Below are 13423 nucleotides of genomic sequence, written 5' to 3'. Positions count from 1 at the left end.
ATTTTTGATAGAATATTCAGAGATGTTTTAATAAAACATAGATCACAATCCTACTCAAAGTTTTTAGCGTACATAACATCACAATATTCCACTATTGAAAGCAGTACCACAACTTCAAAAAACCGTAATGTATTGCAAGTACCAGCCAAGACTGCCAGAACTGGAAACCCAAGGTTACGTTATTCCTTCCCAGAATACACACTCTGTTTATCTGACTATGCAAGTTCAGCTTCCCTCCTCTTTGTGCACTTTATTAACAGAGCCAGGGCAGCCCAACTCTTCAGGAGCTAGGAAGTCTGGTTCCCTTCAGACTTGTATGATTAAAAAAAACAACCAACCAAACTAACCCCAACAAATCTATCTGCAAAGAGATGACCAGTGTGAGGATCTGTGAAAACAGCAGGCGAGACAGAATTTTGTGAGAGTCCCACACAAGTAAATTAAAGGCAGTGAGCACATAGTTAACACTAACAGTCACAGTCTGATTACAGTTTAATTAGATACACACCTGCACTAATCCTGCACAAATTTACTCCGCATATACCAAGAGTGCTACCTCACAGCGGCAGAGAAATATGGAAGACAACGGCTACATAAGGCATCCTGCGGCGGCTGCTATCGGTGCCCAAGATCACCAACTTAAAGGTAGCACGGATATGCCTAAACAAGCCGTGGTCATAACTTAGACTGAAGTTTCGACACACCTAAGAGGCCTCAGAAACTGCAACACTGGACAAGCAGAGGGCCAGATTTTTGTTTTGAACTCAGGCTATACATCTGAAAGACAACCACATTCAAAAGCCAACTGAAGCAGCAAATCTTGGCTTACACAACTGAGAAAAATCAGCCTGGCCAGAGAGAAACACAAGTAAATACCTCATCTGAAACAAAGAGCGGTAATTCGTTTTCTACCAGAAACAGCATCAGGCTTTTACTTTGTTATAGAGAAAAGCTACATTAATAACATTAATATGGTTAAAATAAGGGGTAAGAATTGCTCAAGTTAAAATGAAGTAATGAAACGGTCTTTAAACAAATTCAAGCACTGGAAGGTTCCTTTCCCCTCCCACTTCACGTGCACCAGCTAGCACGTTCCATATGTACGTCTATTGATGGTACAGCCTGTTCACCTTTACTCAGATTTAGAGCAAGTAATTCATAAAGGTCTGGGAACAAAGAATACCGTCAGAGTCCCTGAAGCCTGGGAGCAGATGGCCGCGCAGGCCCCCGCAGCGCCTTCAGCAGCCCCCCACCCGGATCCCGCTCCCGGCTGTTCACACTGCCTGCCCTCGGACAGAAGACGTGAGCAGGGTTGACACTGCTCTCACATCTTACGTTCCGAAACTCGGAAAAAGTCAACTCCGTGGCAGTCTTAGCACAATTTAAAAAAAAGAATGAATCCACACCTCAACTAAAAACACACCTGTTACTTCTTCAGCGGTTTAGAATGCTAGGCAAATCTGAGCAGTGACAAAACACTATTGATCTTACACTTTCTTTTAAGCAACTATTAAGAAAAACACTGTTCAGTAGAGGAAAAACCCCAACAAATTAGGGAATTAAATAATTCAATTGTTTATCAAGTGATAACTGTACTTCAATGCTCCTCTAATTAAAATTCAAAGCTGGCAAGATCACGGCAAGTCCAGAAAAATACAGGATTCTATTAAGGAGGAGGAAACTAGTTTACCCCGGTTCAGTATCAAATGCCATTTTCCCACCATCTTATACGGAGTAGCCCATTCAACTTACTGCTAAATAAACAGTTAACCCCACCTCAATCCTCTTGAAACCTCAATTTTTTTCCAGTTTCTCTAACCTACACTGAAGTAACCCATACCCCAATATACTACATCATTATCAGAAATTCTATACTCTCCATTTCAAATTCCCTGTACAGTACTGAAAAGTTTGTATTTACTCTTTATATAAATTTCCATCTTTTGACTGATGCAGCAGACTGGCAAAACAGCACCTCCACAGCTCTTACAGCAAAAGCTGCATGCAAAAAGATTCATGCATCCACTCTTTTAATGAAAAGCACAGAGAACAGACTAAAAAGCATTATTTAAAATAATTAAAACCAGGAGAATGTTCCACATCTTCACCCCAGTTCTTCATTTCAATAAAACACTTCGTATTCTAGCTCATTTTTCAGTGTCTGTAAGTCTTGATAAAACACGCAATGACCACAATTTCCTTTTATTACTCTGAAATAGCACCAGAGTATTCTAATAATTACCTTAAAATTCAAACAAGTGCTGCAGAGCAGCTCTTCTGCATTTTCATGAGGCATAAAATGCCTCATGGAGCATCATCCAATGTTTGCAAAATCCAATTATTTGCTGGTAGCATGCAATACTTGGGAGACTGCTTATTTTTATTTTACTACTGAACTTTTAAGTTTTGGCAGTTTAATACCAAGAAGACGCATGCAGTTAGTGCAGGAAGAGCTAGAATTAACATCCACTCCATCGTGTTACTAAAGGTACTATGAAATTTTTGTACGCGTGCATCAAAGGCATCAATATGGTGGAGTATGGTTACATTTACTGTAGTATGGAGAAAATGAACGCAATAGGCTCTGCTCCCACTATCTTCATTCACACAGAAACGTACTCAAAGGCCTCTAAGCAGTATATCCACCACATTCACCAAATTAAAAAGTTCTTTCTTTTCTTCAGTTTCAATTACAATAGGTAACTAATACGGCTTCACTGACAATATAACATATGAAAAATGCACTTATAACATGGGAATATTAAGGTCTCACTCCAATCACCACTTAAAAAGCTACTGCAGAGCTCAAAGATATTTAAAGATTATTAATAAACTCAAATTAACCTTAAGAAAGTCTGAAGTGGCAGGCCAGGAGGTCTCCCGAGGCCTCTCCAGTACAGACAGATTAAAAGGTTTTTTTCCCCCCAACTCTTGATGTTGCAAAGGAACTATAAAAGGGACTCAGCATCCATCTTGCTAAAGGAAAGCTTAAAGGAACTGAAGTTACTTGGACAGATCCATGCCTAAGGAACAGAAGCCTAGCTCTGCTGTCAGCCCTGGAACTCGGAATCTGGCAGCAGGACATCCAGCACGTTGTTAGAAAGTTATACACCCACCAGTGGAGAATAAAAGGCACAAACGCAAGAGTGAACAGCCAAGACTGCCAGTAAATGGACTGTAGAAGAAAAGGGTACCAACAGGAGGTAAGGGAAACTGCTTGCAGCAACAGTCTGGCTTCATGCAGAGACTCAGGCATAAAGTAAGGGCAATACAGCAGTAAATACAGAAGTGAACTGAAGAAAAATCTATTCAAGAGTAATTATCAGCAGAAATGAAATCCAGCAATGGTGACTTGGAGAAAGAACTCTTCCTAAAACCATTAAAAGCAGAGTTTACTTACAAAGAAAAACTTTTAAATACTGGAGTGCAGTACAATATGAAGTTATTTTTGTGGTAACGTGCATTTACTAATCCTTTTACATAGTATTTTTAGCTTTTTCAAAAAACCCTTCAGTGTGACTTTACACAGTTGAAAAGAGACATGCACAACAAAGATTCTAGTGCTCACTTATGCCAGAAATGCTAAATAATTGGAAGAATTAATTAGCTGTGTTCTTTTAAAGACTACTGGCAAGATCCCCAGATAACTTAAAAGGCCTGGCAACCGTAACATGATGGAGCTCCTGTTGAAGCTTTACTCTGTGAAAACCATTGATATGAAAGTAAACAATGTGTCATCTCCCAAAGGCTACTCAGAACCATGAGTATAAACTGCTTATCTTGTTTATGAAAAAACTCAAAGAGGACTTCATGTAAAATATGATTCAGATGCCAAGTACTAGGCTGTTATAATGCTGGACCAATAGCTAGTTAAGAAATAAATAAATTTTTAAATCTCCTTTCTTCTGACGGAGCACGTTCAACAGATCAGAGACAATTCTTCAGTACAAACCTTATGCTTAATACCACATTGACTTTTCACAAAACACTTATAATGCAAGTGTTCTTCAGCCAAAACTCATTTTATGAAATAATTATACCTAACAAAATCTAAACAAAGAATCTGACAGTTCAGAACGTTACCTGCACTTCTTGTTCATTACTAATCTTTTCTTACCGTAACTTCACGTACAGTCCACGCTATAAGAAATATCAAAGGTAAGTGTGCAAATACTAGCATAGCCGCTGTACTGAACAATTCCAATTGAACTTACGATGCCCTCATAATGACTGAAGTCCCACTTACGGTCAGCTACCACTGGAAACAGCCTTTGGGAGTTCAAGAGAACAGTTTTTGGAAACAGGCAGAGCACTGGAACAGAAAACAGCATGCCCTTCACCTTCTCCAAAATCAAATGAATGAAGCCTTTATATCTGCCTTTATACTTCAGCTACACCTAATAAGTAAATTGCTCATGCTTTTCTGTAGTTTTAATCTGATCACATCTGATCTGTGTTTTACTCGCATGGCTAAAAATGCTGTAAAAGTAATCCATCTAAAACCTTATTTCAGAAATCTGGCTGTAAATATTTATTACAACGGTGCTGTGAACGCAGAAACAAGATGACGTTTCCTTGTAACATTAATGGTGTAGATTATAGATGCTGTGCATTAAAAGACTGCTGTAACGACAGCAAATTAGCTGCAACAACTTGCGACCCAAGACCGGCAGAGGTTGCTCAAGTGCCTGCTGAGATAGCAGCCAAGGTATCTCTAGCATTTCTTTTGATGGATACAAGAGGTGCAGAAAGACAGTAGAAACAGGTAAGCAATTATAAAGGTGACTAAAAAAAGCCAAACCAAAACACCACCACAAAACATCAGCCACCCAACCCCTCCACCCTTATCTTGGGTTCCTTCGGCAGGACTAATTAGTTCCCCAGTTCTCCCAAACTATTTAGCTACTGTTTTCCTGTTATCTTATCCAAACACCTACCCAAGCACCAGGTCAACAAGTATTTAAACACTTCCACGGACCCTGCTTTTCAGCCAGACCTCAATTCTGAGGTGTCACTCCAAGGTGTTAATTCAACTGCAGGCCAACCTCGGCTCACTTGCCATTGAGGACTTCCTTACACTGAACAGTTCGAATGATAAAGTATGGCTGATATTGCTTGCATTTCTTTCAGGAATATAACAATGTCTCTCGTCTATACTTAAGACTGGTAACCACATTATAAGCTTATGAATCTCCATCCACAAAACAGCCCTCCTAAGCAGGATCTCATTCCTCTGGCAGCAACAAGCATTGCAAGCTTATTACCAGTTTATACTTGTTATGTGTCAATACTCTCCCTTAGAATTAGGTTAGGGATATATTTTTGTATCCCTATTCCTTGGGGGGAGGGCAGGAGGAATTCAGACTATAGGTGCCATATTCTCCTCTTGCAATCTGCCTCTCCAATCTCTTACATACTGATTTCCACACCTATTAGTCCTTCCTTTCCTTCCTCGTCTATACCTGCAAGTCCTTGTTAAATGTGAGACTAAAAACTCCCACTATATGTGCCTAGCAAACGAAGGGGGGGGAGGGGGGGGGAATATCAAGAGATACCACTGCACATAAGGCCAACTTTCCTTAAAGAAATAGGTTCCTAGCTCCAGGGAGAACTGCACAGTTTTAGCTCTAAAACTGACAACTTGCAGGCAGGAAAAAAGAAAAACCCAAGAATAATAAAACCAAAATTGTATGATTCTCCAAGAAGCTACAATACAAAATACATTTAGAAATTAAACAGCAAGAAATAATGGAATAGTCTTCCCCCCCTCCATCTAACCCTAATACACTTTTTCTGAATGCTTACATGGAGTCAAACATCAGGCAGCCTGAACACACACTTTTTCCTTACAATTAAAATTTACAGTAATTTTGTAAGGCAGAAAATACAGAAACAAGAACACTCTACCACAGAGCCCCACATTCTCTCTGCAAAAGAGATTAAGTGAAGTGATAGAATATAAAAGCTTGCACAAACATCACTAACGCTTTAACAGTATATTTTTAAAGCAAGAGCGTATGAAACCTAGATGATGGAAACAGGATTATTAAATATTCCTAGCAGAATTTAATTCTTCTAATACATTACTCAGAGTTTCCGTGGCTATTTTGAACCATTTCAACAGTCCTTCAACAGTATCTCTACTTTAAACAGAATAATCATCTTATCAAAACCACAAGTTATCCTCCACTCACTACCACCGTCCATCTCCTAATGAAAAGAAAAAAAATTTAATCCATCACAATTAGTTTCTGGTCTCATCCTCAACCTACTAAACAGTGATACTTCTATTTAACTATTTGCCAGATCTCTACTTTGAACTGCTCTGCATCCAAACAAGAATATGACAGAGGATATAAACCGGATTTCATCACATGACCATAACACTGAAAAAAATCAGAATTACAAATAAGCATGACTAAGAGTTCTCCCCCGAACACACCACTGGACTGGATTAGACCAAAGACTCCTATCACATAACTAATGATGACAAAGATCAGAGGAAGATGGTAAACTCTGCAACAGTTCAAAGAAATAATCTGTTCCTATGGAAAAATCTATTTTAAGTGACCATACCTGGAAGCGATTCATATACCTTGAAGCACAAGTTGGTATTTTTTCTTCCTCCAAATTCATCACAAATACTCATTTCCAGAAATAAACTTTCATTTAACACATTTCATAATGTCTTTTTAACTCCTGGCCTGAATAACAATGTACTGTAATGAGTCCCACAGCAAAAGTGTGCACATATAAAACTTTTTAAAGAGGTTTAATCTGTCAGGTATTTCCTTGGAAACTATGAGCACTTATACAATTCCTTTTTCAAGGAAAATTAGTTAGTTCAGGTTGTAGTCTTTTTCATGTTGTGTAAATAAAAAAAAAGTTTGGTTTTTGTTGTTGGTTTTGTTTGTTTGTTTTTAAACTGTGATTTATTTTAATTCTTGCTAGGTCAGCCATGCTAACATGCCTATTAAGGGTTCTATTCATGGATTTTACGTAAGTTGGGTTTGAATTTTTTTTTCTCCCTCATTAAAAGAATTAACTAAAAACAAGGCCACCTGCCTTTACTGCAGGCCATTCTGTTGATTCTACCAAAGCACAGCCGACTTTCTCATAGCTTAGCAATATGTTGGCAAATGCTATATACGAGCACCTTAAAAATGAGGTTTCTCAGGTCACTGTAAATAATTCCTCAGGAGTACGGTTTCATTACAGAAAAATCTATCACAATAGTTATCAAGCTCATGTCAAGCTATTGTTATAGAGACAGTTTGAAATTTGGCCACGTCTTAAATCCCTCCTTGAAAGGCAAGAGCTGTCATCTTGATTAAAAAAAACCCAAAACAAACAAAAAAACAACTTCTCGCTACCTTCTGTAATACCAATACACCTTCCCCAAAATATGGGCACCATAGCAGCCAGTACTCAAGAGGAAGACTCACCAGGGCTTTCCATAGGAAGAAAAAGACACTATTTCTCATGTCCTCAGTACCTTTCTGATGATGCCCAACACCTCTGCAGGCTTTTCTGGCTGCTGCTGAATGCTGAGCCAGTAGTTCCAGGTAACTGCGGCAAATCCAGGACCTCTCTTCTGAATTTTAATGACAGTTCTGAATATAGTAGTAGGTCTGGTGATGCTTACAGGTACAGGACACAAGACTGTGTACTGGAACTTTAATCACCTATTCCTACCCCTCGCTCCCACCTATGCTTTTCCTTCTCCATATTTAGTTCCCTAAACATCATTAGCTGTGAAGGTCTAAAACGTTTTCCACTGTTTTACTACTACCTAGTTTGTCAAGTAGGAGACAGCTTGGTAAAAGCTGCAACAGAAAGAAGAGTCAGAGTCAACAAAGACCTTAGTACCTCAAAGTCAGAAGAGCGTTACGCTTGCGATACCAAGCCTGTTGTACATGCTGGTTATGACCACAGCAACAAGTGGGTAACAAGCACCTGGAAAAGTTAGTTTGTTTATTTCTATCCTCCTGCTTTCATGAATGTTCATCGCTATGCTACACACAGAGCAATTCTAAAAAGAGCTGGCTCCAGAGCAGTTTGTAAAGTTCTGGTTTTTCTCTCTTACTTCAGTCCACATCAGACTGAAGTCTTCCTTGAACAAGCTGCCCCCTAAAAAGCTTCAGATCTCCAGGGAACTTGCTGGTAACCTACTGCCAACAGCAGCAACAAAATGGACATGAATGACAAATTTGTTCAACCGCTTCATGAACCTCTACAATAGTTGACTCTGGGTCAAAAGGGACTACGCTCTAAGTCTAAGTACACAGAAGCCCATCTCAAAACCTCTTGGCTCCAAATGTCCTCTCAATCGCATGAAGCCACACTGCAATTAGCCCCGGAGCTGCAGAGCTCTCAGACTTGTGGCTCCACGGCCGAGAGCCACAGCCCAGCACGGCCGGCTGTGCCAGCGCCGTCCCTCTGAACTCTGCCATCACCAGTCCCGCGGGAGCTTCACTGACTCCAGGTAAGATTCAGTCTACGCGTGCTAAGTCCGTATTTCATTTAAAAATCTTCACCTAAGCGAAACAAAACATCTGACAAAACAAGAATCACGATTTCTAGGAAGCCACAACCCTAGATATTTCACGGAATTTTGACAGTGATTTCCCAGTTTAAAAACAAAACAAGACAGCACACAAACTAGATGTCAAACCTTTCAGAAGGGACTGATGCACACGATTACTCACTGAAGAGCCACCACAGGACATCACCATACAGGAGGTGGCACACGGGACGAGCACGATGCTTTTTGCTCTTAATATGGCTTAGAGCAATAAATTTAGATGGAAACAGTTTGAAATTGGATTTTAAAAAGCACAAATAGACTCAAATCCACACTGAAATACTGAAGTAAAGAAGAATTGTTGGGTTTCATACTGAGGCACCAACAAATTCCGAGAAACAACATACTTATGCCTTAACATACAACTATTGTAGAGGTCACACTTTAGTACTCCATCACTACAAAGCTTCTCACAAATCAACGTTAAGCATAGCTTCCCGTTACTTCACATACCTCAGCTCTCATTCTAAACAGAACAGCAAGATGTGTCATCACTTCAGAACTAAATAAAAGTACTGTTACTACACTCTTCTCAGTGACTCGGAAGGCTGTATCAGAGGGACACTTCAAACCCAACTGCTTTCAAACTGAAATAACTGTCAGATTTATCCATGAAAAAAACATTTTGGAAAAAATCTTCAATTTCACAACTGAAAGTACATTACCATTTTTCCTATACTGCCACTTCAAAGATGAAAGAATGCCAAAGGCCTAAGAAGTGCTAAGTTACATGCATGATATATAAAGCTTTTGCTCTCATTTATGGTGACCTACAACTGTTGGATGTAAAATGATCCCACTGTCACATTTTTACAACAGCGGAAAGTCCAAGAGTGAACTTTGTGCCCTTTTAATATGTTCCCACTGACAATATTACCACATTTCTTCAAAATTCATATGAGAACATAAACAACACAAGCCCTGTTGTGCCATCTTTTAGCAGTTTGCTGGGTAGTTCAACTTCTGGTATATATTTTGGGTTATCCAGTTCACAGCAGGAAGCTCTGAAAAGCGTCCGTACCCAGGCAAGTATCTTGAGCTTCAGCAGTTCAATACAGAAGCCAGGAACAGCATTGCAAATCTCAAAGCTTCCATCGTGTGACCCAATTGTACAGCGATTTTGCTGATGACTAGGTTGGGATCTGAAAGACTTCTTTCTGCTTTTCTTACCAATATTAAAGTAAGTACCCCTAAAAAATGTGAAGTTCCATTATCCTACAACTGTAAGCCAGAAATAAAGCTAATCAGAGATCAAGGGACATGACAGCATTTTAGGGGCAACACTCCAGAATTAAAGTATCTCAATAACTGACCACACCTACAGACAAACAACTCTGAAGAGGTTAACGGTTTTAAACTAGAAGAGTGCACATTTAGGCTGGATATAAGGAAGAAATTCTTTATGATGGGGATGGTGATACACTGGCACAGGCTGCCCAGAGAAGTTGCGGATGCCCCTCGTTGGAAGCGTACGGCTGGATGGGCCTTTGAGCAACCTGATCCTGTGCCAGGTGCCCCTGCTCATGGCAAGGAGGTTGGACTAGATGGTCTTTAAAGGCCCCTTCAGACCCAAACCATTCTGCGAATCTTTATCAGTGATGTCCAAACCACAGATAACTGCAATTCTTTTAACTGCATCAAAATCCAATGCAATAAGTAACACCTTTTTTTTTTCCCTTACAATTAGATGATGTTGCTGAAGTCAGGCTGTATAGCAAGTTGTATGCATATAATTACATTAGAAAAACCATATTCACAAAAATTCTGTTAGTAACAAGGTATGTCAACTGTTTTCTGAAAACGCCTGAAAGAAGAAATAGTCCTGTTTTAGCCAGGCCAACATTGTATGCTGTGCCCTTTTTTCTAAACTGTACGTTACATTTTTCCTTAGAGGAAAGAAATGGCTTGCCTGTAATATTAGCCTAAATGTTGTTGTAGCATAGCCAGTGTATCAACAATGAGATTTTCTGAAACAAAAAAAGTTTACTCCAAATATTGTTGAAAATTTAAATGAAGCTTTCTTGTTGCTTTGATTGAAAACATTAATTTATAGAAAAAAAATTTCTAAGTCATTTGCATCTCTCTCCTTAGGCACACATAATGTACAGGTTATTTCCTGGTTTTCTGAGGAAGTTTTTCTAATTATTTCCCTGATTTCATTAGGTCAGTCTCCATTTTTTTTTTTTTACCTTAAATTCCTATTTCCGTAGTTGTGCAGCCCCAGTCTAGACAGTGACTCACTTTGGCACAAGCTGTCCCCTGCAACATGGCCCAGCAAGACAGCCGTGTCCACCGTCAGGAAACAAAGATACGGGAAGCAAAGATCTGAAAGTCCGACTCTAATAACACCTGGTCTCATCCTTGAGAAGTTGACGTAGCCAGTATGGGGCTGAAGGGAAGGGAAGGAGGGAGAAAAGCCAAGCCGCAATATATAAAATGTTATTTTCACTGACCTTCAAAATATAGGCTACGATTTATCCCCTTTTTCCACATCTCACTAAGTGGGTTTTTTTTGGGAGAGTGTGGGGTGGGGTGGGTGGGTGTTAAATCTCCAATGTCTATATGACTATAGAAAGAAACAAAGGTGAACACGTTTCAAGTTCAGGACTAGTCACACCTTTCACACTCTCTCCAGTTCCTTACAATTCAAATAAAAATTTACACATTCTTATTTGCGAGATGTTCACCTTTGGCAAGCATGGTCTTTTTTTTTTTTTCCCCTGTTCCCTTTATGTCTCTTGAATTTGATTAAACCAAATAAGCAGGTAACTTTAGCTGTAGTTTAGACAAGCAGATCAAACAAATTCAGGCAGAGTTAGCACAGCCCCATACAAGTTACCAAGAAGAGTGGCAAGTGGTTGTCTAAAGCTTGGCAGTTCAGTCCTCTTACTGAGGATGAAACACAAGGGTAAGTCTAAGCACGCAAGGGAATCTAAAAGATACAAGGCTAACTCTTCCCATAACCAGAAGCTGGAGAAACAAAAATGCTAGGTCTGGAAAACTGATTTGAGGGAACTACCGCCTCTGCTCAAAGAAGAACCTTGTGTTCCTAGAATAGAGCCAACCAGTCAGAGATCTCTCATCCTTCATTTACTCCATCACCCTAAGGGTTGTTACTACTGCAGCAAGGGGAGCACTAATGCAAAGGTCTCTGAATGCAGTCGTCGCGGCACAGTGCTGAAATCTCCTCCAGCCCCGCAATTAGGAGGGAAACTTACTTTACTAAGTAACTCAGCAAGCAAGAGAGGTCTCCAGTTTGAGGAATTCTCATGACCAAATTTTAAAAGTGAGCTTCTAACAATAGGTATATTAGAATAATAACAATAAAAAGTAGTCTTTCAAATTCTCATTTCCTGCTACAATAAGGCTACTGTGAACAATAAAATCGCTACGAAGAATCTTCCTCCGAGTCTTTGCCCATGCAGCCGTGTTACGCACTGTTCATCCCATTCTACAAAGGAGAAGTCAGACCAATGCAATAACTGAATAAAGGCCTCAATAAAGCATGAATGTACCGAAGGCAAATTAAATCCAGTTGTGCTATTCTGTATTACTTACAAATTTCAGAGTGGTTCAGTCACATAATGACAGCCAAACTCCAGAAATAGTACCTACTTTCAATATATCTCACTTTTAATTAATTATTCTTAATTTATACCTTAAATTGGTGTGCAGTGTTCAACAGTTGATACATCTACTGCAAAGCTGACTAAATTAGCAGGGACTTAACTCAGTAAAAGACTTTAAATACACATCAACATAAAATAACATTATTTTTGCCAAAAAAAAATAATCAAGCACTGGGAAGTTAAGAAGAGTAAAAAACTTAGTAACATCACAATTAAGCCATATGACATGTATTCCCACACACATCACTCAAGTCCTGCCTAACATCGTGCAATAACTCCACAGTAATGCCAGGAATAGAACTGATTTTAGCACACTGGAACGCAACCAAAGAGACAATTTCTCTCTTCTTATCATACTCCAGCTCATTCATCATCTTTCTTTTGTATTTCTCTAGGCAAAACACTACACTTATGAACTATGCTGTCTTCCAAACAGTCTTATCAATGCAGTCTCTTTGCTGATCTCATTCTAAAACACAGATTTCTATTCTAACTTGTGAAACACCACGCATTTTTCCAGGTCATAGGGTCAAAATCTCTGATTCCCCATATGCTAAGCAGGCACTTGGAGCATAATACTAACATTTTGCAAAAATTTATAGCAAAGGCTCTTGTATCTGTGGTAGCCTTACAACCAGGAACCGTCAGCCCTGGTGCAGGGTGCACTACCCCCCTGTTCCGCTCGGTAGGCCACGCTCATGGAGCATTGCACTGGGATTCACAGAGTACTTTGAGAATGCCTGGTTTATACAAAACACCACTCAAAAGAAAAGTGGTACAAGTGAAAAAGTCCTGAGCAGCACTACTGGCTTTAGAGGGGTTATCTGCTTAGAGAAAAGCAAAAAGACACCAAGGATAGCTTGAGCAATAGTACTTTGAGCAAGTCTGTAAGCTCTCACAAGTCACAAACCGTATGATTTAAGAGCAAAATAATTAATCACCTATCACCTTCAGTGTTCTTTCCTATTCAGTATAAACAGTTACCTGTATGTAAAAGTGTACGTTATATGCCACATACAAACACAGTCTGAAGCTCTGGTGGTAGAATTTGTGATCCTATTTACATGAAAGCCAATGATCAAAGCATTAAAATGGATCATCAACCCACAGCTGTGTGCTTGGACTGTTAATGCACTGCACTGCAAGAGGAAGGAACAAACTGTTTTAATTCCTCCTAGTAGTCATAGAATCGTTTGGGTTGGAAAGGACC

Source organism: Cariama cristata, unplaced genomic scaffold, assembly GCF_000690535.1.
Source record: "Cariama cristata isolate BGI_N322 unplaced genomic scaffold, ASM69053v1 scaffold15129, whole genome shotgun sequence".
Taxonomy (NCBI): domain Eukaryota; kingdom Metazoa; phylum Chordata; class Aves; order Cariamiformes; family Cariamidae; genus Cariama; species Cariama cristata.
Note: the sequence above shows the minus strand (reverse complement) of the source record.